At 39.8% G+C, this 26319-nt stretch overlaps 1 protein-coding gene across 1 annotated transcript in view; it reads left to right on the top strand.

Moving 5' to 3' along the window:
- LOC126198887 (zwei Ig domain protein zig-8-like) overlaps nt 1–26319 on the top strand; it is a 657506-nt gene that overhangs the window by 133364 nt on the left and 497823 nt on the right. The window lies entirely within an intron of this gene.

Genomic DNA, 26319 nt, shown 5'->3' on the forward strand with positions numbered 1-26319 from the left:
AAGAGCTGAAACTGAAAGAATCTGTTTCCTAAGAGGCTCAGAAACGATGTCACACACTATTTATAAGGAATCTATTCTCGACTAGGCCGTGAAACCGAAATCATGATGAATATGACTCTTCGAATTAATGTAAATTATTTAATTCCAGTCTAAAATGAGAACTTGTATTAGCAACGGTTGCACGTAGCCATTACATTTGTAAACTGAGATTTCTCTGTGTAGTGCACGTTCCCCTATTACGATCCAACGAATTCAGAGGTGTCTTTGGGCACAAGAAATGCAATACGGCCTCCCGTTTCTTGTAATGGCACCTCTCTACCAGCATATGGAAATTGTGCAGCTGAGGGCGCCACTTTAGCCCGTATCTTTTGAGACGCAGCGAGCGTACCACTGCGCGGGGTTTCTTTGAACCGGCGGTCCTTTGTGCCTGCAGTGCTGACCGCCGCTGACGCCTCAGCACAGGGAATGCCAAATGCCGCTCCCCAGACAGCTCCTGTTCTGATATATCACTGCTACAGTGCATCGCGCTTTAAAAACACCTCTGTGTGTAGCTGGCTGTGCCGGGTGTTCCAATTTCGAGTACCTATCTGTATAGAGCTTTCGGGGAGCGGAAATGTTTGACATTGAGCGAAATTGTGTTTAGAATACTGGAAATTTTAAATTTCTGTTGTGGTTGCAGGTTTGATTGCGTAGGACTATGAGACTCTAGTGACAGGCGGAAGAGAAGAAAATTCACTCTTGTTCAAACGAATATAATGTAAAGGTAATGATTTCTGTTTCTACAGGAATTATTGATTATCCTTACTTTAATTTAATTTATTGGCGTTTAGCTTGCACCATGCTGCCAGCTCAATCTTACACAAAACATACAGGTATTGATAGAAAGTTACTGTTACAATATTTGATCGCATATTTTCTCACTCACACAAACACACACACCCATACAAACACACAATACACGGTAGGCACTGTAAATTCAGATGTTATAGAACGCTTTTATATAGTCTATTGTCTGTGATACTTTCGGTTTAGATCTGGATACTTGCGGCAACAGTGCATCTGTTTACGAAAACAACCGTAACATCTGCGGTTCAATTTCGGTCTGGCTGTTAGAGAATCGATGTACCTATTCGTTTAATATGTGTCGCATTTTGTGGAATAGGGGATCGAATTCCGGCGATTGAATTGTTGCGTACTTCTTGCAATTATGTTTTGTTGTTTCCACAGCTACGTCTACATAATTACTCGGCAATTCACAATTAAGTGCGTAGCAAAGGGATCGTCGAACAACATTTAAGCTACTTCTCTACTGTTACACTCTCGAAGGGCACGTGGGAAAAATGAACACGTAAATCTTTCTGTGCGAGCTCTGATTTCTCTTATTTCATTATGTTGACCATTCCTCCTTTTGCAGAAAGGCACCAACAAAATATTTTCACACTCGAAGGAAAACTAGGTGATTGAAATTTCATGAGAAAATCATGTCGCAATGAAAAACGCTTTTGTTTTAATTATTGGCATCCCATTAATGTAACATATCCGTGGCGCTCTTCCCGTACTTCGGTATTATACAACACGCGTTGTCCTTCTTTGAAACTTTCCACCGTCCTCCGTCGACCCTATCTGCTGTGGATCCCACACTGTAGAGCAAAACTCCAAAAGAGGGCTCGCAACCGTATGCTGACAGTTTCTTTAGCAGACCTGTTGCATTTTCTCAGTGTTCTGCCAATAAATGACAGTCTTTGGTTTGTTTTACCCCCATCATTATCTATGTGATCGTCACAACTTAAGTTATTGGCAGCTGTAGTTCCTAAGTATTTAGTTGAATTTGCAGCCTTTAGATTTGTGTAATTCATAATGTAACCCAAATTTAACGTACTTCTTTTAGTACTCTTATGAATGACTTGGTACTTTTAATTACTTAGAATGAATTGGAACTTTTCGCACCATACAGATATCTAGTCTAAATCGTTTTGCTCTTTGTTTTGATCATTTGATAACTTTATAAGACAGTAAATGACAGCATCACGAGCAAACAGTGTAAGAGTGCTGCGGAGATACATCTTAAACCGTTTATTTAAACCAGGAAAAACAGAGGGGCTTCCTTTGGGAACGCCAGATATTACTTGTGTTTTACTCTTTAACTTTCCGTCAGTTACTACGAGCAGTGACCTTTCCGACAGGAAATCACGAATCCAGGCGCACAATTGAGACGACAGTTCACAGGCAGGCAATTCGTTTAGAAGTCGCTCATGAGGTACGGTGTCAGTAGCGTTCTAGAAATCTAAAAATATCGTATCAGTTTGACATCACCTGTCAGTAGCATTTAATACTGAGTAAGAATAAAGAGCTAGTTGTGTTTCACATGAATCCGTTTTGGCTATTTATCGATAAATCTTTTTCTTCGAGATTACTCAAAAAGTTAGGGCACAGTATACGTTCCAAAGTCCTACTGAAAATCGACGATAGCGGTATGGGTCTGTAATTTAACAGGTCACTCCTGTTCATTCCTTGGGTATTGGTGTGGCTACTTTCCACTCTCTAGGTACTGATCTTCCAACGAGCGATCGGTTGTATGTTATTGCTAAAAACGGAGCTATGGTGTCAGCACACTCAGAAAATAACATGAGTGGTATGCAGTCTGGACTGGAGGCCTTGCCTTTATGTACAGTTTTAAGCTCCGTCGCAACATCGAGGATACCTGCTTCTAAGTTACTCACGTTGGGAGTTATTCCGTATTCGAACGAATTTCGGAAAACCGTATTTAGTATATCTGCTTAAGTGGCACTGTAACACTTTGCTGTACCTGTCTGTACAAAGCTTTCTGCGAGCGAAGATGTACCACACAGAGTGAAATTGTGGTTAGAATACTGGAAATATTGATTCCGGGATAGGTCCGCAGGTTAGATCATGTCGGATTGGGCTACCCTAATCATAAAATTAAGACGAGGCAACCGTTTGTTGTTCAGATTAATATGTTGTAAGGACAATTATTTCTGTTCCCGAAGACATGATTGATTGTGCAAACTTTTTGTGGTACAGTGGTCTCAGATGTGGGCATCTGTGGCAACGGTGCATCTGTCATCAGTTTGAGACATATATGATCCTGTCTTATTAGCAAAGTCGTCACTCAGGTTGGCAACGGATGACCAAGCTTAACACATTCTTGTGGGAAGTTAGTAGAATTTCCATGTAGTCTGCGGCACGTACAGGATATGTGACCTTCATCCCCTTCTAGTTCACAATAGCAGAAAGGTATGTCTACTATGCGCCGTCTGTGAAGACATTCATGGAAACATTTCAGAGGTTGGATTTTAGTCTGGATATACGAGAGGCGAGGTGCTTACTCAGTGAATATGTATAGAATTTCGTGCAGTTGGGGTGCAAATTCCCGCAGGTGAATTGTAGCTCACCTCTTATCTATGTTTCTAGTTGTTTCCTCTCACTGCCAGCATTTTTGCATGCGGTGCAGTACATACCGACAATTCGTACCTGAATCCAGGCGATATTCTACATCTTCGATAATCCTGCGCACTGAAGTGGCTTCAGTCCAACAGCAGCTAAATCTTTAAGTACTGTTAGAACAGATAACGTGTCAGTGAGTAGGAAATATAGAGATTCTGCCATGATGCTGTCTTAAAACAGCGCCAAAGTTTTTTCTTTTTTTCTTTTTATTAATGTGAGCATCTTCGTCGAAGGTAATGCCAGTTATTACTTCACCTGAAATCATTTCCGAGGGGACACTGAAACTATTTATACTTGATACCCCACTGTTCTTTCTTGAAATCTGATTATCTTAATACACTTGGGCTTGCGGCGGAAGAGGCCTAATAATCCATAAGCGTAAAGTTAAGCATCATATAGTTCGGTCTGTGGCGATCGATTTCAGATTGTTGGATTCATATTGATTCTTCTACAGTTGAGATTTGGCACAGAGGAACCGCCGGCATAGATTTATGTGCTTCAACCGACAGTGCAGTGCTAGGGGTAGAGGGCATTATTTCCCCAAGTAAGCTCTCAGCGTTCTATGTTTAGTAATTCTGATGAGGTAGCTGTCAGAGGCACAATCACAACAACCATCACCATAAGTCATCATTGCATGTGTCATCGCACGGTAAAGCGTTTGTGCCTTGCCGACGTTCAAGGCTGACATAGCTCTGCACATGCTGATGGTCACCTTACATTTCTTTTACACATACTTTGTAATCCAGAAACAAAAGTATTAGATACACGTTTTGGCTGAAACACAGCTGTTTGTCGCTATCCAGACGCATGAGAACATCAAAAGAACCTTTACCTTTGCGAAACCCAGCCAAATTACTAACATGTAAATCTACCGAAGTGATACACTTCGATTTTGATCAGCTATGAATATGTGTCGAGGAAAATAGGAGACACATACTTACTTTACGTTCGCATATGGCCTTAAGGGGTTGAAATACTCGCTTGGAAAAAATGTAGTTTAATATTTCTGAATTTATGCAGTTGAAACGGAAGAAGATATAATCATAAACTTCAAATGTAAGTTCGAGGGTTTTCATTGTACGTAACAACGGCTCATCCGGATTTATCGGAAAAGTATTTTTTTTTCGAAATAGCCTCCGCTCCCGCAGTTTTGTTTTTCATTTCGACATTTGACTAATAGCAGAAGGTATAGCATATTTCACACCAAATTCAATCACATATATGTAAAATATGTTTCCTGTTATTGGTATTTTCTTTTTATATTTGGTGTACATATCTCGTGTTCTAGTTTTTACGTTTTCAGTCTAATATTACAAACTGTTTGTACATTACAGCTGTGAAATTGTTGTAAATCTCTACAATAATGAGGAAGTGTACAACCGTCCGGGGCAAACTAATGCAGCATGAACTTCGATTCTGCGCACCGAGCACATCTGACAGTTGTAATTTCGTAACATGTCTAATTTTTTTGGAATACCACTTCATCATACATGACTGAATTTGGTATTAACGATTCTATATCCTTGGCCATTAGTCAAATGTCGAAATGAAAAATAAAATATTGAGAGGATGGAGGGAATTAGGAATAAAATGACTTTTTTTACAAATCTAAGTACATCGTCGTACCATACATTAAAGGCCATAGAACCTTTATTGGAAGATTTTTCTTATATCTGTGACGTTTTCAACGGTGTTCATTCAGAAATATTAAACGCAGTTTTCAATAGGGGGATGCTTCACCCTGTTAACGGCCATATGAGCACGCATAAAAAATATGTGTCTCTCACTTTCCTCTACACTACAACATATTCAAATGTGATGAAAATCTAAGTGTATCCCTTGGCTACGTATACTTGTATGATAACTGTTGAGTTTTGTCCGACTTTCCGACTTAGCACGTGCGACGTTTCTGTTCCTGGCAATAAAAATTCCAGGGACTATGTATTGGTTTTAGAATAACAGTACCGAAATATCGAAAGATTAGCTGTCGGCAGCGACGCACACCAATATTCCCAACTGTTACGCACTTCACTTCAGGCGAATTTCAGAAACACGGCTCTTTCTTGAGAAACAAGTTTTTCGTGATGATTTTTTCCTGACCTGTAGCGAGAATACGCTTCGTTGAACATTTCTGCAAATTTTATATTTTGTGCGGTAATGGGAATCGAAAACGGTCCCCCGATTTTCGCCTACAGAGTTACAAATTAGCACCTTTTATATCTCACAGACCGAATCAGGGTATCAACCTGTAATTTCACAATATATCTAGAGTGAAACACGAAGCTAATGAAAGAGTTTCTGTGAACTGGGTCACATTCGGGAATTATTCGTAATGAAGAAGCTTACATTTTTGCTAAGGAGAAGACAAAAGCGGTTACCTCATCGGACGCAGACCAATTTCTTTTGAATTTTATCCATCGGCAGAGAAAGCGCCTTCCAAGGAGTCCAGGGAGAACTGCTGAGCCTTTCAGCTAATTAGTGGAAGAACGTGTGCCTAATTCTGCCTCTGATCCCATGTAGACTTTAGTTTTACAACGTTCGACACCATATGCGTTTTTTATACGGTACTTTCCGCATTAGGTCATGATGGATGTTTCTCAGAACACCTTCATCGCATTGGAATCGATTCAAACCCATATTGTGTTTGCACAAACTGAACTGACTCTGGTATTAACGACATACTGTAAAGTGGATAAAATGTAAAGAAGAGAAATGACAGCTTTTGTAACAGCTTTTCCCCCTAAAGGAAGAACTCCGTACAAGTGGCAGCATGACTGCTCTCCTTCGTACTTCTAGTGTTAATTCAAAATTTCTTCTTCAATTTTACAAGCTGTGAAGGTATCTTTCTAGTTGCAACGCCTTACTGGGAGCTAAATTTGATGTCATTGAAAATGCCGCATTCCCGCTATAAGATCACAACCAACTACCTGTCCCACTCTTGTCAAACTAGCTATTTCAGTATGTAAATTCCTGTAACTATGAATTAAATTGCAGTGCTTTGAAATGTCCACATTCTCTGTTGTTTATTAAAGTTAGTGTATTGCTTGATCAACTGTTTTATTGTACCAAGAAAGTGTTCCCGTTAAATCTGTACTTTCCTTCAGTTATTGTCATTTAGCTTCTGTTTTCATGTTATTTTAATCAAATATATGTAATTTGTCAAACTGACTATTATGAATTTAATATCAATCCAATCCGTTTATACGATGATATTGTGGCAATATTTATTCCTTTTATGTGATTAGACTGATACTTGTTGGAGATCAAAGACCACTATCCAATATAGCGTATGTGCACGCGCCACTATGTACGTCATTAAGATGGACTCGAGACAAAATAACCATAATAACCATCGTCTATAGCGTCTTATGTGATCCTCAGTTGTTCGTGAATTGTTTCTAATTTCTTACTTAATACTTGGCAGACGGCAGTATTTAATGAAGTTTAAACAAATTTTTCCAAACAAGGCTAATATGTATATGCACCTGTACTGTTTGAAGTAGATTATGATACTGTTATCGAGAAATAAATTTCTCACTCTTGTGTCACATATTGATCACAGGGGAACCTACAATAATTATAAACGCCAAATATCGCTAGAGAACCACTATATTCTAGTAGAGAAGTAATTTTAAGGAATGACACTGCTGAAATTCATGTGACCAAGAACGTCCCACACTGCCTGTAATGACTTCTGCAGTCAGTTATCTGTACATTCTAAGGTAGATAGCTTTAGGCCAACCATCAGGTAACTTAAACATTGCTGTCTGGTTCGTATATGAAAGTCAGAGTTCAAAAGCTATATGTGCTGATCTGTTCCACCACGCATCATCATTTCGACATCTACTGAGAGAGTAATTTCAAGAACTGACCCGATGATAATTGTAATGGATGTAATGTAATCCTTCACGTCGTGTACTGTTGCATCTCCACAAACATGCATAGTCCAGTATCACTATGTCTTAGTGTGTTGTGAAACAATACATTGTCTGGAAGTGAGGTAACTGTCATAACATGTAGCTTCCACATAGAGAGGTCATTAATTGCAGTCAGCGCACGCCGCGATTTGAGTGGCGTAGTAGCATGTGATCTTCGCCAGTGCCTTCAAGGTGACATTTAAAAGTGAATAGAAAGAGGTAAAACAATATGGCGAGCATGTCTCCAAAACAATTTCAGAAAAACTTCAGAGCGAAGAATGGAGTTTTCGAGCTCAAACACGTTAGTGTTTAATGATTCACAGTCACTTAAATATAGAACTATGTCTTCGGCTTTGATATTACATTTATTTGTTCATCACAATTTCGTTGTGCAAAACTAGAGAAAATTTTTGTGACAATAACAAGCAGATGAAAAAACTGATAATTAATAATCCTCATAGAACAGAGCAATATGAATTACAGCTTTTTAGCGAACTCATAGATATCCTACTACAATCCTTGAGGAAAAAAACCACTGAATTAATTAGTTAAGGTCAAATCCAAAAAATTGCGATTTTTTTTTGCTACCGAAAATTAATTGGAACATTCCTCTTCAATGTAAACTTTGAATTATTGTTCTACTCGCCCTAGAAGTGGAGTTATTACCATTTTCCCCCACGCCTGCAGAGGAAATGGGCGGCCGCTGAATGCATCCAACACCCTCTCGTGACTTCCTGGCGAACTGCTTGGGATTTTCTCGGCCTGTTACACATACAGCGCCTTATGTTACGCATACAGCGAGTGTGCAAGGGTTGGCTACATTGTTTTCTGTGACAAATGAAGCGCTAAGAGCGTGGAACATCGTCTCTTTGCTGTTTACCGTTTCGAATTAGTTCAGTGTAGCGCCTGTTGTTGGTAGTATTATACTTCTTGTGTAAAGCGTTGTTCTGGTTATGATGCCACGTTTTAGTAACCGTGTATATAAGAAGAGGAAGAACGTAGAGAAAAGAAAATTAACACTAATACCAAGTTGCGATACTACAATTACTGAAACAGTGCGTTCTTCTGCTAAGCAACACATGGCCAGCCATAGCCCTGTGACATCTTCTAGCAAGAAGCTCACTGGTGGAAGTGACAGATTTCGTGAATATGTTAGTGACAGTGATGGTATTAACGAAGTACTAAATATTGGATTATTATCTTCTGTGCTGAAAGAAAGTGTTCTGTGCAAAATGTGTTCAAGTGTAGGAGTGGGACTAGAGATAACAAAGCACTTTGGTTTAGCTCGTGAGATGAAGATAATATGTGCATGTTGCAAGTATCAAGTTACTTTCTACAATTCACATGCCAGTCTTTGGTGAAAATGGACGATCTAGAGTGTTTGATGTGGATGTTCGACTTGTGTATGGTCTTCAATCCATTGGAAAAGGGTCTGCTGCTGGTAAACTGTTTTGTGGTGTTATGAACTTGCCATCGCCTCCAAGCAAATTTGTGTACTACTGTGAACTGGTAGGATCCTCTGTTGAAGATGTGGCTTTTAAAACCATTAAGGAAGCAGTGGAGGAATCTGCAGAAATGAACAGTGGTTCTAGGAATTTGGTAGTGGCATTAGATGGTTTCTGGTAAAAGAGGGGTCATAAATCCCTGAATGGGGTTGTAACTGCTACTTGTGGTGATAGTGCAAAACTGATAGATGTTGCAATATTATCAAAACATTGTTGTGGTGATAGTGCAAAACTGATAGATGTTGCAATATTATCAAAACATTGCAGGTGCAAAAATAAAATCAAAGGAGAGCACAGTGGAACCAGTGAGGCAAATTTTAGTGGATCAAGTGGAGCAATGGAAGTGGATGGAGTGAAACAAATTTTTGAACGTTCAGTTCCCAGATACAGCGTTAGGTACAAATACTACCTTGGAGATGGTGACTCCAAAGGTTTCAAGACTATAGAGGAACTGAAACCATATGGAAATGAATTTGTAGTTGAAAAGTTGGAATGTATTGGGCATATGCAAAAGCGTATGGGTGCATGGCTTCGAAGGCTCAAACAAACTTTGGGTTCAGGTAAGCTCAGGGATGGAAAGACAATAGGAGGGAGAGGCAGGCTTACTGATGTGATTGAACGTCTACAGAGATACTATGGGTATGCTATAAGGCAAAATACTAGTAATGTTAGTGACATGCGAAAAGCAGTGTGGGCATTGTTCCTCCATACTGCCTCTTCCAATGAATACCCTCAACACAGCCTGTGCCCAAATGATTCCTGGTGCAAATATAATGCAAAAAAGGACTATGATCACAAACATGGTTTGCCAGCAGCTGTGATAAATGCAATAAAACCAATTTTTCATGACTTAGCACAGCCAGAATTGTTACACAAATGTCTACACGGAAAGACACAGAATCCTAATGAGAGCGTAAACATTTTGATTTGGAAAGTGATTCCTAAAAGGGTGTTTGTAAGCATTAAAACACTGCACTTTGGCATTTATGATGCAATAGCAACCTACAACCAAGGGAACAGTGTGAAGTGTGAAGTGTGAAGTTGTGAAGGCATTAGGATTTACAGCTGGGGTGAACACTGTATGAGCACTAAGAAATATTGACAGAGAAAGGATAAGAGGAGCAGAAAGAAGAGAAATAATATGAAGTATGATGGAAAAACAGGCCAGAAAAGAAGACAGAAGAGGAAGCTTTTGGAGGATGAAGAAGAAGACCCTGATAATCCATCCTATAGTGCTGGAATGTATTGAGTAACTTTGATAGCCATTTTCCGTAAATTAGAATTTTTCGAATATAACGAACATTTTCTCAAAATCCACTCGAGCTAGAGAGATGAAATTTTTATACAGCACTCCTAGTGGTCAAACGTTCATTGTAACACAGCCATTTGGCAATATGTTCAGTACTTTCATTTCAGTTTAATTATAAAGCAATTATTTGTAAAAAATTTGGGTCATTAATAAAAAAAATAATTGGAAGGAAATTAGAAGAGATACTCCAAAATCCCTCTGTCATAACTGCAATACTAAACCACTCCATATGTAAAAAAAAATTCAAATTTTTCTATTCGGTAGTTTATTCATAAATGTTCCTCAAACTTAGTGATTTTAACATGGGCAGCATAGGCACCTCCGGCTCCCCTTAATATACTGAAAACTTTGTGTCTCAGTCTTGGGGATTCAATGATACCACATCAGGATACTGAGCAGTTTAGAACTGGAAGAGCAATAGCGTTAGAAGGTACCTTTATCAAAACTATTCTCAGCATACGACTAGGAATATTTCAGTATTTAAACTATTGAAGGAATATGTGTTACTGCATATGCAATACATTTAGTTTCAGGATTATCTAAATGGAGTTTTATTGGTCCACTGTTGTTTAAGGTTTAGGTTAATGATGTTTTGGGTAACGTTCTAGGCTCCGTCTTTGAATATATTCACAAACGACGTCGTTACATACAGTACCGTTGCAACCTCTCAAAACTGTACCGAAATACAGGAAGACCAGCAAAGTATCGATGATAGGTATAGGGACTGTCAGTTGACTCTGAACTTAAGTGAATGTGACGTATGGAACTTAAATATGCAAAGAGGTCATCTACAGCTGATTCTCATCCATTGCAAACCACAAAGCAAACGTAAGTTACATAATACGTTACCAAGAGGCAAAACAAATAAACAACAGTATATGGAAATTTTAGTCGATATTTTGGGAGCGAAAATACAAACGTACAACTCAACTAGATTGGACGCTAATGTATGTACAGTGAACTATATATCCCTAAACAATAAACTTAATAATGGTCTAAAATTAATTAATTTGCTGACACGAGAAGACGAGTAAGTTACTAAGATATAATGATGTACCATTTCTTAGAACAGGTATATTTTGTTGTCAGATGTCTGTAATGAAACGATTCGTACGGAAGATAAGTCAGTTGCGAGATGAATTTTTGTGAATTTCTGAGACAGCAAACAAATTACCAGAAAAGGAATCTTACCAGAGTCGCACATATAATCCGTATTCCGACCAGAATGTGTGAAAATTAAATCCGTAAGTTGAAAAATGAAACAGCTTTGGAATTTCTGATCTCTTATGAGTTATCAAAAAACACAGTCACCATCCAGAAAAACAGTTCTCGGGTCGCAGCAGGTCAGTGGGTCACAACTTTAAGTTTATTATTGTGCTATGAAGAAAAAATATCTCATGGTTATTCACGCCCTTTGGGCCTATGTTTGGCACTGATAATATACTCAAAAATGATTTTAACTTAACGTAGACAATACTACAGAAAGATAAAACACTGAAGTGTTCAGAAATTTAGAACCCCAGAAGAATAAAGGGAACGAAACAGTATTCTACGGATACTTTGGAACTATCAACACAGTACACCTATAGTATACACTTAGATGTAACACCACCCTCTATTCGTGGTCAAGGAAGACAGTGTTACTTCAAGGTCCATCAGTGATTTTCCACCAAACTAACTGACTACATGCCCCTCGGATATTAGTAAATGTTTGAGTTAGAGAGGGCATGAATGACTGATCTCTAAGGATTACTTCTCTTTCCAGTGACATTCGAAATACTACAGACGACGCCACTTCGTCAGGGAATCGTTTGTGAAACATCTAATCGAAAAAATGACGTGTGTAATCGCGAGGAGATACTGGACGAAACAAAACGAGCACAGAGTGAGGTGACCGCCAGTTTCTATTTATCTCCGTAAAAGACCCAAAAGCTTCTTCCACGGTGTTAACTCCATGCTGAAACACTATAATATTTTCGTCCCGATTACATATCAATTCGAGACTAATGGTAATGGACCAGTGACCCTCAAGTCATTACATTCAGTATCATGACAATAAATCATAAACTACAGCCTGTATTGCACACGTAAATGCTGTTGCCGAGCTATGATGGTCACATTATAGTGACGATAATCTTGTGAATATTACGGTATTGATGACTGGATGAGCGCCAAGTTACGTTCTTCGGCACTTAATTGCAATTTTTCTTCTTCCTTCCAGTACAAAGGCAAATTTATTTCGCTGTGTGTGAGAGCTCTGTATAAATTTTAGTTGCTTAGTCTAGGAGACGTTAATGACTGTGTACTTTGTAGAGTTGTGTTGTTGAGAAAAGGAAATTTTGCAACCAGAGTCGGCCTTTTTCTCCTCATCATACTTGAGACATATTAATGCAGCCCGTCACCAATTCCATTCCGGTGCCAGCCTCTTCATGTCAGAGCCGCGCCCTCTACAACCATACTACCTATTCCGTGATAACCGTGTCCTGTCATCCTGTCCATCCGTTCTTCTTGACAGTATTTTCCTTTTATTCCTTCCCTCGCCAGTTCTGCGGATAAGGTTCTAATTCTTTGTCATGCCAAATTTTCAAAATTCAGCACCACTTTTCGATCGCTTCTTGCGTTATTCTTGGAGCATAGTCTCTATTGCAATACAGCCATGTCCGCCGGGTTGCATATCACAGCAGGCGGCAACAACAGCCTATTACGGTTCGGTTTGAGGAACACCCCGCACAGTCCAGAGGCACGAACTTCGCCATCACCGGCAGCAAAACTGCCGCAGTTTTTCCTGCGTCGACTACGTGTCTGCTAATGTCTGTCATTATTTAAGAGGTCTTATGACTCCAAGCCGCTGGTTGCGGAAACAGTTCAACTGTTAAAATTGTGAAGCCAGATCTGGTACACTCCACTTCAGCAAGTTCAGCGAGCAAGCAAGCCATGATCTTAGGGAAACTGTTGATTCACCATCGAGCTGTCACCTTCAGCAAGTGGTGTTGTGAACTTGGAACCAAGTAATAATTTAAATGTCGTCAGTTATCATTTGACTCAATTGTTTGTACTTCACACTAACTTAATAGTTAAAGGACTCATGTAATTATATTCAGATTCTTCATGTGGATGAACTGCGATTTTAATAAATGTTTTGATAGTAGCGAAACTGATATTGGTAGTTACATAGCTATCTTTGGAGTAAAATATAAATAGGACGCGGAATGCGACTCGGTGACTGTGTCAAAACCCAATAGTGACGAAGACGATTGCCTGTGACTTTCACCACAACAGTTAGATTCTCTTCTTTTTCGATTTTTCCGCAGTCCATTATTCACTTCCATACCATGCTACGCTCAGAACTTAAGTACACAGAATTTATTTCTCAAATTATGTCCGACGTTTGATGATAATATGCTTCTTTAGACGAAAAAGCTCTTTTTAATGGAAGTTTTCTGCTCTTCATGTCGCCCTCGCTTCGTCTGTCTTATCTAAGGCGATACTGATAATGATAATAAAACTATAAACAGAATAGGTGTGAATTTATTGAACTGTATGCTCCTGATTCCTTATTACCTGAAATTTTTGATCTCACCTGACAGTCATCTGTTGTCTCTGCCGTCTCACCCAACAGGAGATGAAGCTAAATAAAACCTTTGACATGAGGCATCAGGGGCAATGCTACAGAGCAGAGGGCAGATCAAGTAAAATTTCGGATATAGTGACGATAAACTCATGAAATGTGAGATAGCCTGTTACTTCTATTTACGGTCAGTTCATTCATAGGCTATTCAATTTAATTGAGGGCATGACAGGAAAACATCGTGTTGCAGGTCAAGAGGAAATGATAGAAATAGATGAATGTACGAAACAAAGCATGAGGGACTCGCCTAGCCCCTTTCTAGGTAGAGAGATTGCTAACTGATGATTACGTTGGAAATAGTGAACAGCCAAAAGATTTGGTTAAATTTCTTTAATTTTGTGAGGATCCGTAGCCTGTAACTGCGCAATAAAGAAATCATGCTCCTTAGTAGGCCGTAATGTAGATGATCCTTATTTAAATCTTGTGATTAGTTAATTTAGACGTCTTGTCATTCTCAGGCTCATGTAAAGCCAATTAATTTTTCACTACACGCAAAAATTTGACGTTATATTTAATCCCTATGTTGTGAATAGATCCTCTTTAACGCAACAACTTTAACATTAACCTGGGAACTTGCTCTAAGTACTACAGCTTGACACATAACACAACTAATATTTTATTGTCAATGATACGCATATATCCAAATACTGAAGGACTATTGACAGCCAATGTCAGAGGCACTTTGCATGTATTGCTAGTGTGCTAGACTTAATTGATGTGTTGCATACCAATCAGCGACCCAGACTGTTTAACGGCATACTAACAGAAATAATAAAATATTTTATACAGTACATTAACAGTGATATTTGAAGTAAGTACAAGTTTCACAAGATATTGAAAAATGAAAAATCCATTAACTGCTCGTGAGTCAGACTTAACGAGTGCCTTGTATTATTTATTTATTTATTTAAACTTCAAATTCAGTAGGACCAAATTGAGGAGCAAATCTCGGTCATGGAACGTGTCAGTACATGAAGTTACAATGTAAAAGTAATAAGAGACAAAAAGAAAATGTTTATGGACCCGCAAAAAGTCAATCCATAGGTTTAAGTAAACGCAATCAACAATACAAGAAGAATCAGCTTAATTTTTCAAGGAACTCCTCGACAAGGAATGAGTAACCCCTGAGGAAACTCTTCAGCTCGATTTGAAAGCGCGTAGATTACTGCTAAGATTTTTGAATTGGAGTGGTAGCTTGTTGAAAATGGATGCAGCAGTATAGTGCACACTTTTCTGCACAAGAGTTAAGGACGTCTGATCCAAATTCAGGTTTGATTTCTGCCGAGTATTAACTGAATGAAAGCTGCTAATTCTTGAGAATAAGCTAATATTGTTAACAAGAAATGACAGTAAGGAATGTATATACTGAGAGGCCAATGTCAAAATACCCACACTAGAGAACAAGGGTCGACAAGAGGTTCGTGAACTTACACCGCTTATTGCCCGAACAGCCCTTTTCTGAGCCAAAAATATCCCTTTAGAATTACAAGAGCTACCCCAAAATATGATACCACACGACATAAGAGAATGAAAATAAGTAAAGTGGACTAATTTTCGTGTCGAACGATCACTCACTTCAGATACCGTTCGAATAGTAAAAATTGCAGCATTAAGTCTTTAAACAAGATCTTGAACGTAGGCTTTCCACGACAGTTTCCTATCTTTCTGAACACCTAGTTCCGTTTCACGCCAATTCTGTGAAATGAAAACGTCATGCTTTATTGAATTGTGTGTTAGAAACTGTAAAAACTGAGTCTTACTATGATTTAGTGTTAGTTTATTTACTACGAGCCTTGAAGTCACGTCATGAACTGCTGAGTTTCTGATTGATATTTTTTACAGAACAGTAATCCATAGAAAAACAATTTTCATACTATTTTATTTAATTACGTTATTACTCACGAACCAGCTGTAGCCTCTTATAGAGGGCAGTTTATACACATAAACCTATGTCTGTATGTTTGCCTTGTATTCCGCTAAATGGGCAAGCAGTTACAGCAGATAAAAAAAAAATTCAAAAGATTGCGTGTATAAACGTCACTCATTTCTGGGCAAACGTTGCTGAACACACGAGGGTGCCAAAAGGAGTATCTCAAAATATGTATGTCACCTTACATTAAACAAAAATTGTAGAATCAAGTAACAAAATAAAGATATCCTACGGAGAATCTATTCCATGATGACCATCGAGTAGAAAACATAGGCTATTACAGATTCGTTATTGAGAGAAACTAAGTGTTAAAGTGGCATTCACTGATGTTTTTCAGAAAATACGTACAGGGTACCAAACTATACGAAATCTTTTTAACATTTACCAATGAAGATACAATGCGAGGCAGGGCGGCTAGCAAATGGCACCTGCGATAAAAGGGTAGGAGTAAGTGCCGAGTAAATCATGAATTCATGACGTACAGTACATGATACTATCATAACAAGCATAACATAGAAACATAACATAAACCAAACCAAAATCCATTATTTGTCACATCAACGTAAATGCAATATAACGTGGAAAGATAAATTTGAGAAATGAAAATGAATGTCTCAGAAGCAGAAAAGTATGCACAAAGATTATGAGGCCACATGAAAGTGAGCATTCTCAGAATTCTAGAGTTTGGATGTATGTATATCTTTGACAACAAAACATCAGCAGCCGTTAGTTATCGAACTGTAGTACTTACTTGTTTGAGTTAAGTTCCCAATACGATGTGTCACGTTAACGTGGATCCATTCACAATGTAAGGATGGAATATAATGTCTTATTTTTACGTGTATTGACAAATAATTTCACAGTTACGATACGTAATGTGTGATCTTACACATGTATGCAGGTATTTTGCACGTTAAGGTTTCTGTTACGTGAGGTGCGTAATGAGTTACTTTTACATAGCGATGTACGTAATTGTATGCATTCAATGTGATATTCTTCCACGTAAGTCTTACAGGTGATTGAAAATGACAAATGGCACGACTTAAATAAATATTGTCTTCATTACAGCCTACTACAGACCGTGTTTTATTCTCCGAAGTGATTTGCGTTGACTGCTGCCCAGGCAGGAGTAACACAAACTATCTATCGCAGAAGCAATGATAACTTCGTCATGCCTCTCGATTAAGATAATAACGGAAGTATCACAAAAATAACGACCGTAATAACCACCAACGTATAACTGACCAAAGGCAGTACTAACACGAGCTGCTTGTCCCGCGGCTGCTGACACAGCATGCACACAGATGAAGTGGTGGAGGCACGCACGGTAGTGCTATCACAAGTGGCTCCGATCAAGAACTGCGACCTACTGCAGTGACGGGAGCGTCCGTCGTCAGTTTTGCCAACCCGTATTTGGTTACCATCCGTCGCCAAAACAAATCGGGATTCACCACTTGCCAGTCTGTGGTCGTCCACTGTGTTCCGGCTTGGCACCACTGTAGGCGGAGTCGACTGTGTCTCGGTATTAATGGCAGTACATGGCACGACTGGATTGCAAATTCGCGTCCACCCGGCGTGTACGAATGGTTTATGAAACGACTAGCACCTGTACATCAGCTTGTAATGCGGAATGAGTCGTTGTACGATCCCTTATCACTTCGCCGCAAAATCGTTTTACCCTTGTTCCGGCATAACGATAAGCGACGGCACGAAGATGAAGAACGCAAGAGCAGAGATGGTTGGTTGGTTTGGGGGATTAAAGGGACCAGACTGCGACGGTCATCGGTCCCTGAGAGAGAAGGCTGTGACACAAAGTTAGGCAATAGTTCGTGGAAGAGCTCTTGGAGCGAGAAGATATTCGGCGAATGGACAGGTCTGTACGTTCCTCCGACTTAAATCCCTCCTCGCAGTTGTGGGGTACGTGGCAGAGACGTATTACAGCGAGTCCGCATAAAAGAGCGACCATGCTACAGTTGTCAACCAAGCAGGTGAAGGAATTGAACGCCCCACCTCAAGAACTCCTTAACAATCTTGTGGCCAACATGGGAACGTGATGCAAAGTATGCAGTTTCGTCCTCCATGATCGGCCAACCTATTACGAACCATGTTCCACCTTTTGTAATGTTCAGGGGGCCATCATAACTCGGTTTAATTATTGTCTCCCAGTAAAAATGTCATTACTGCTCGTGTCATTGCGTGGTTCGTTCAGTTAGCTTCAGCACTATACTGTAGCAGTTCTTTCTATGTATGGTCCGCGTTTCAGCGCGTTATGTTACTTATGACACATCATACTTCAGTCCTCAAGTTTCAACACCAGTCTGCTATCAGCCAGATGGGTTCAAGTTTCATAAGAAAAAGTGCACAGCAGTAAGATACACTACCCCTACTGGAGCAGAGTTCGAACACCCGTTTACTGTCACACTTTAGGTTCCCTAGGATTTCTATGAATTGCTTAAGCCTTTTTTTAAAAAAAAAAAAAGAAATCAGAACAAAATGGTTCAAATGGCTCTGAGCACTATGCGACTTAACACTGAGGTCATCAGTCCCCTAGAACGTAGAACTGCTTAAACCTAACTAACCTATGGACATCACACACATCCATGCCCGAGGCAGGATTCGAACCTGCGACCGTAGCAGTCACGCGGTTCCGGACTGAAGCGCCTAGAACCGCTAGTCCACCACGGACGGCTAGAAATCTGAACCTAATTCACTTCGTGTGAACGTACCAGTTCGACCAACAAGTATTCTAATGTTTCTTCTTATTTATGTTTAAGTCTAATGACTTCTTGGTACATCGGATAAGATCCCACAATTTTCCTTGTGTCTTTCTGTGTCCCACAGATAAGAGGGTCGCAATTCCTACTCCGCTCCGAAGTGAATATGTTACAGTTACTAACAACGATATAGCACAGTGATGTATAGTTTCATGAATCTGCATGTACTGTCTCTCACACCAGTGATCACAAATAGCACCACTACGTTCACTCGTTAAAGTTCTTCATGGTATTAAAAGAAAAATGTAAGGACTCAATAAAAAAAGTAACTTAAGTGGAAAATTATCAACTACTGATATAGGATCACTTAAGTTAACTTTGAAAAAGAAATTTGTATAACAGTTAATTGTCATTAAAATTATTATATTGTTTCGAGAATCATTATATCTGCTTTTGATGTATGTACAGTCGTGGACAAAACGAGCGAGACTTCTCACCTTTTCGTTATGCTGATCCGCACACCTTTAAAGTCTGCTACACAGCATGACAGGCAAGGCGATGAAGTGCTGCCAACATACTATACACAGGCGTGAAATTGACAAACTATTCGATCTTTGTCAGACTTTACAATCATGTGTAAGACTATATTAATACTGATTAGTATGTTAAACAGAACACGTAAATATAAGATATACATGAAAGAAGAAACGATAATTAGTATGAACTGTACCAACAAAAAAGAATTTCAGCCTTTCGAGATAACATAACTGTTTTAGTAAGACAAAGTACCCCAGATCGTTACGAATTCGCGAAATATTATGCGCATTCCGTCGCGAAAAGATCTGTGTCAACGTTCAGACCACTCATACTGGATTACCGTCGCTGACCTACAATGAAAGTGTGCAAATTGAGCAATGCGTGAAGATTCATAACGAAATTCAGTTAAAAATCATTCAGTGCCCTACTTAAGTCAATTCAGTTATTGACAGAAGCGGAGAAAGTAGGCAGTAACATTTCTTAAAATTTCTTAAAATTGCTTTACTGATAGTCTATCTGCCTCCATAGAGATCAGAACCGAAAACAAACCAGTAGCAAACACCTTTCACTACTCTAGCAGGCAACCCAGGCAAACAGCCCTCTATTATTACCCCAGACATGAATAAGCTGGCAATTTCGCAATGAAAATGGCAAAATGATCTGCATTTTCTGTTGCTTGGAGCCTTCTGGACACAAAAACAAGAATTTTTTACCTTTATGTCACCGGTTATGTGACAATCATTCGGGATGTTTATCAAAATAACAAAATACTGTTATTAGCGAGTAAATTTAGTAGTATAATTCTGCACCACCCCAGGAAAAAAACGGCTATATAGCTGCCAAACGTATTCTACAATGCTTAGATTTCTCCATTAGACTCGCCACAGCCAGAAAACGTTCATTAGCCGAAGTGTTTCTTAAGCTAGCTAGCAATGGGAATGCTCGCACTTCTAAACCCGGTGGCATTAATACTGTGATCTGAATTACATTCCTCGACTACTCATTGCCATGTTTGGAAACTTTCGTTCTTGTAGTGGCAGTTTGCATTATGAGGGCTGTTTGATCGCATAGTTATTAGAGCCATTTTTGACGTTTCGTGTAAATTTTCTTTAGATAAACGGCCGTATCTTTAGATTGTGTTGACATAGAAGCTCACTTTTTTACACCACCAAGGGATCGTATACCACAGGAAGTGCGATACATTTCCGATTACTATGTGTATCCGCACTCGAGGTAAATGGGTTTTAAGGGTTCAGTAGACAGATAAACGGTCAAGAAAGTGAGACTAGTATGGTTCTGTTTTTACCGATTTGGCTGATGAAATCCTAACAACGAAAATAGCTACGTCAGTTACTGAAGATGAGGGCCACATAAATAATTCCCCCTGCTCTTTATTCGAAATGTTCTAGTGCAGTCGATGCACCAGCATATTATTCGTAGCTACGCTTTCAATCCAAATCACTTTTACAGTAATGCAAATAAAATCCATTTGCCTATACACGTCGTAATTCAGACCACAGTATTAATGCCACCGCGTTTTTTGGTGCAGAATCATCCTACCATATTTACTCGCTAATAACAGTATTTTGTTATTTCGGTAAACATCCCGAATGATTGTAACATAAGCGGTGACATAAAGGTAGAAAATTCTTGTTTTTGATTCCAGAAAGTTCTAAGCAACAGAAACTGCAGATCATTTCACCATTTTCATTGCGAAATTGCCGGCTTATTCATGTATGTGGTGGTAATAGAGGGCTGTTTGCCTGGGTTGTCTGCTAGCGTAGTGAAAGGTGTGTCCTACTGCAAGGGAGATCTGGTTTGTTTTCGGTTCTAATCTCTATGTAGGCAGATAGACTATCAATAAAGCAATTTTAAGAAATACTCGCGCCCCAATACGCTTTATTGCTACTTTTATTCTGTACCGGAGCCCTGTGGATGTCAATATGCAATTCTTGTAGAATTTCGTACTTGTTACTGCCTACTTTTTCCGCTTCCGTCAATAACTGAATTGACTTAAGTATGGCAGTGAGTGATTTTTAACTGAATTTCGTTATGAAACTTAATGCATTGCTAAATTTGCACACTTTCATGGCAGGTCAGCGACGGTAAACTAGTATGACTGGTCTGAACGTCGACACAGATCGTTTCGTGGCCGAATGCGCATAATATTTTGCTAATTCGTAACGATCTCGGGTACTTTGTCTTACTAAAACATTTATGTTATCTCGATAGGGTGAAATTCATTTTCATTAGTACAGTTCATACTAATTATCGTTTCTTCTTTCATTTATATCTTATATTTACGTGTTGTGTTTATCATACTAATCAGCATTAATACAGTCTTACACATGATTGAAAACAGTCTAAGTTCGGATAGTTTGTCAATTTCACGCCTGTGTATAGTATGTTGGTAGCACTTCATCGCCTTGCCTGTTATGCTGTGTAGCAGACTTTAAAGGTGTGCGGATCAGCATAACGAGCGGTCTCGCTCGTTTTGTCCACGACTGTACCTTACTGAATGAGTGATGAACCTGAACGTAACTTCATCAAGTGTCTGTGAGAGAGCTGTACACGGTGACATGATAGCTCGAATTTTCTTTCGCGAAATACGGAATAAGACTGTAATTGTTTCTGGAAGTATGGGTTTTAAGAGGCCATAAAGTAAGAGTAGGAGGCGCCACCGTACGGATCAAAATGACGAGTCATTTCACTAGCAGACAATACGTTAACACAAGAGGAAAAGTAATCAAAAGGGGATGACGTGTAACGTGTTTTATAGCTCTTAGACCAAGTTCAAAATTGTTGAACCACAGTCTCTTCCTAACATCTCATTTTATTCGTTTTAACAGTGTTTGGTTTAAAAAATTACTTCTGTATGTATTGAGCTATGTCTGCGACATATACATCCGTGTTCAGAGAGATTCGCTTTAACACCACCATTCTAAGTTCAAACCTTACTTTTCGTATGTATACGCTTTCTTACAACTTCCTAATCGTTTCTACTGGCTTCGCAATAAACATTATATCAATGTGCATAATTATGGGATTCATACGTGCCATACACATTTAAGAGGGTGAGTGTTAGATAATATGCAGCAACAGACATAATGAGAGAGCCGGAACGTTAGGTTCTCCACTATAGAGAAGTCATGACTGTAATGAGCTTTATTTTCTTTCAGTTTATCTTATGGAGTATTATTTTGAAACGGGGATGAGAACGAGGCGGATGTGGCTCTGTATTGTGGATACACATCAGCTTTACTGTAGGATGACGAACGAAAAGCAGGGGAGTTGTAATGAAATATATTTCCATGTGAATGCTAAACGGCTTTTTTCTGTCTACAGCTGCGCGAAGGATGGCACAAAGGTAAAATGGTTGAAATTATTTACGTTAACATTACCACTCGTAAACTTTATGTCTGACAGTGTGGCAGTTTAGTATTTTATCGTTTGTGCTACTCGTGCCACGCAGTTTCGGCGGCCTAATTTGCACTTGTGCACCCTGCCTCTTTTTTTTTCCTTCTTCGAGTATGGATTCTGAATAAGAGATAAAACTGTGGAAGAAATTTCAAAGGTAAGGTAATTCCCCATTGACCTCTCTGATACTTCACTTTCCCGGCTGAGGACGTCGCGTCGTTTGTTTAAGACGCGCACCCGAGCTGTGGCCACCTACAGCAACAGGTGGCTACAGCGATTCTCGCAGGACTTGTCTTTTGTCAGCAGCTACTACCTCCGAGGTGTCGTCAGAATTACAAGTCTTCATTGCTGTGTGCAGCGAAACCTTGTGCAGGATTAAATGACCTTCCGTTTGTACGTACTGCATTCAAAGAACTAAATTTCAAACAATGATCCTAAAATCTTTATCGATTTTAAACGTTCCTTAATACCTTCATATTCACTACTGCGGCAAATGCGTGTAACTAAGAAAAATTTTATGAGCCCAGTAAATGTTTCGAGTGACTATCACGTTAAGAACTCGACGGATTTCTTACGTCACTTGGAGGAAATACGTTTGAATCACCCTGATATCCTAGAAAGTTTTGTTGTGGTCTCTCTCTGCACACGTGATCCTGTGTCAGATACGGTCAACTGAGATTAGGTTTGGTGTTGACTTAATGAACCTATTTCGAGATGTAACTTTTTATTCAGTGACCAGTAGTAAGAGCAGCCGGGGTTCCGATGCGAAGCCCCTTATCACCTATTATTCCAAATTATTTTGTGGAAGACTTGGAAGAACGTTCCTGGGAGACGGCGGATTTGAAGCCTATGTGTTTTTTCAGCTACGACCAAACGTGCACAGGGGTACTGATGATACCGGGTTGGCGCCGAGGTCTACAGCCTTTCTGCCTTGCACAAGGAGCATCTCCAACAAGTTGGTCGTTCTTCTCGGAAATATGACGTGAAATTTGTTTTACGATCTCCATTTATGTTTAGAACTCTCTTATGTTCCGTTAAAGATGTTATAGGTTTGACTGAGGCGATTGTCTATCTTATTCTTTGCAGCTGTGTCACGTCATGTACTGATGGGACTATCAGACCGTAGCGGGCCGGTGTACTGACAAGGGAACCTCCCCATCGCACCCCCCTCAGATTTAGTTATAAGTTGGCACAGTGAATAGGCCCTGAAAAACTGAACACAGATCAATCGAGAAAACAGGAAGAAGCTGTGTGGAACTATGAAAAAATAAGCAAAATATACGAACTCAGTAGTCGATGTGCAAGATATGCAACATCAAGGACGCGTTAAACTGCGGAGCGCCGTGGTCCCGTGGTTAGCGGGAGCAGCTGTGGACTGGGAGGTCCTTGGTTCAAGCCTTCCCGCGCAAGAAAATTTTAACTTTTTATTTTCAGTTTATGTGACAAACACTTATGTTTTCATCACTTTTTTGGGAGTGATTATCACATCCACAAGAAAACCTAAATCGGGCAAGGTAGAAGAATCTTTTTACCCATTCGCCAAGTTAGGTGGGTCGACAACATATTCCTGTCATGTGACGCACATGCCGTCACCAGTGTCGTATAGAATATATCAGACCTGTTTCCCTGTGGAGGAATCGGTTGACCTATGACCTTGCGATCAAATGTTTTCGGTTCCCATTGGAGAGGCACGTCCTTTCGTCGACTAATCGCACGGTTTTGCTGTGCGATCGCAAAACACAGACACTAAACTTATTACAGTGAACAGAGACATCAATGATCGGACGGACAGATCATAACTTTGCGAAAATAAAGAAAGTAAACTTTTCACACAAGGGAAGATTTGAACCAAGGACCTCTCATTTCACAGCTACTTACGCTAACCACGGGACCACGGTACTCCTGACCTCATACTGTCCTTGATGTTGCCTATCTTGCACATGGACTACTCAGTTCGTATATTTTGCTTATTTTTTCATAGTTCCACACAGCTTCTTCCTGTTTTCTCGATTGATCTGTGCTTAGTTTTTCAAGGCCTATCCACTGTGCCAACTTATAACTAAATCTGAGGGGGATGCTATGGGGAGGTTCCCTTGTGAGCATGGGTTTTACTCAAACGCTTACATCAGACGAGCAAATCGGCTATTGCAGAACGTTCTCTGGGCATCAGTCATCCTACGGAATGTAACAACACGGAGATCCTGGCACACACTAAAGGAAGAAGTGGAAATTAAGCTAGGATGTAACCTCGTAAGTTTTTGCTTAAACTCTGAGTGGCATCCTGGTCACTCTCTTGACAAGAAACAGAGGGACTAAGATAGCACTATTCTTTGGTTCTGTAGTGGTGTTAGTGTTCACAGTGTGTTTGTATGTTTGTATGTGTGTGTGCGTGCGTGTGTGTGTGTGTGTGTGTGTGTGTGTGTGTGTGTGTGAGTGTGTGTGTGTGTTATCTTTCCGGAATTTCTCTGCAAACGGAGGTGTCAAACTTCTTTACACAGTGTTTTCAAGCTGCAGTTTCGCCTTGAACATGTCGCGGTGGTCACCTGTTGAAATATAGTCTGCTGTCAGTGAGATCACGCGGCTGCATTCCGCGAAGTTATTTGAAAGAAGAAGTATGAACGTAATTTTCTCCACTTTCTTCTGAAGAGTTGACGGACGTACGCAGATAAATACGTTCTGCAAACAATTATGCAGGCTGTATGAGCTAGTATGCGCCCGAGACTCTGTTATGTTATTCTCGTTACGTGAGAGATATGATGGATTCAGTAGAATGATTGCACTGTGTTCTGTGAATACCGGATCTTTAAATATAACATGCAGGGTTCTGCTAGAGCAGCGTAGCCTTTCACCCGCAGAGTATAATGTAAGTTCGCCGAGGATGTTAGTTACACTTTGGTATGGGCTACACCGAGCTGTTACATTCCTAGAAGGGCGTGTCTGAACTCATTTGCTGTCCTCTGTCGTGCCTACTATATGAGGACTAGTAAAGCTGCTGAAGTGATCTGAAACTGTATTGCGTCATGTGGCGCAGTAGGGTGTCGCAGCACCTGAATCCGCAAGGATGAGGTTTCGAATCCCCGCCTGGCTGTCTGCGTTTAGACCTTCCACGATTGCATTACATTGTTTAAGCTTAAGCTGGAATGTTTCATTCAAAAAGAACACGACCGGTTTCCGTCTCAGTACATCCCGAGTCCAAGTGTGTGCACAATTTAATTGACGTCATTTGATGTTCATAAATCATTCAAAATGGCAGATTGGAGATGAGTCCCGTTACATAATACCCACCGCAGCGAAATAATGTAGGAAGGAACAGTGTACCTAGAAACAAACGCTGTTTATTGGTCGGTACTTCAGGCTAGTGACAGATTTTGGAATCACACGAGTGAGTGCGAACTAGAGACCACCATGAACAGATTCCGCAGTCTTCTACAGATTTTGTTTATATTAGACATGAAATTCAGTTCAGCGCAACGTTTGTAATAATTTCGCCTTCTACATATTTAATCTAAGTGCTGTATCATATGTTAAAGCTAACTGCAATACACTGCTACTTCTTTAGGTATTGAATTTTATGGTGAGTAAAATCATATGTATGTTTAGAACCAATTAGATATCATGTTGACAGCGGACACGTACATCATTGGTCGTGCACCATCCTGTACCCTGAAACAGATGACGGGTCCTTTATTATGAAACATGTGATACTTACAAATAAAATGTTATTTTAATGTGTAAAAGCCGACCAGTGTGGCCGAGCGGTTCTAGGTGATACAGTCTGGAACCGCGCTACCATTACGGTCGCAGGTTCGAATCCTTCCTCAGGCATGGACGTGTGCATTGTCTCTAGGTTAGTTAGATTGAAGTAGTTCTAAGTTCTAGGTGAAGTTCCGCAGTGCT

The sequence above is a fragment of the Schistocerca nitens genome, chromosome 8, assembly GCF_023898315.1.
Source record: "Schistocerca nitens isolate TAMUIC-IGC-003100 chromosome 8, iqSchNite1.1, whole genome shotgun sequence".
Taxonomy (NCBI): domain Eukaryota; kingdom Metazoa; phylum Arthropoda; class Insecta; order Orthoptera; family Acrididae; genus Schistocerca; species Schistocerca nitens.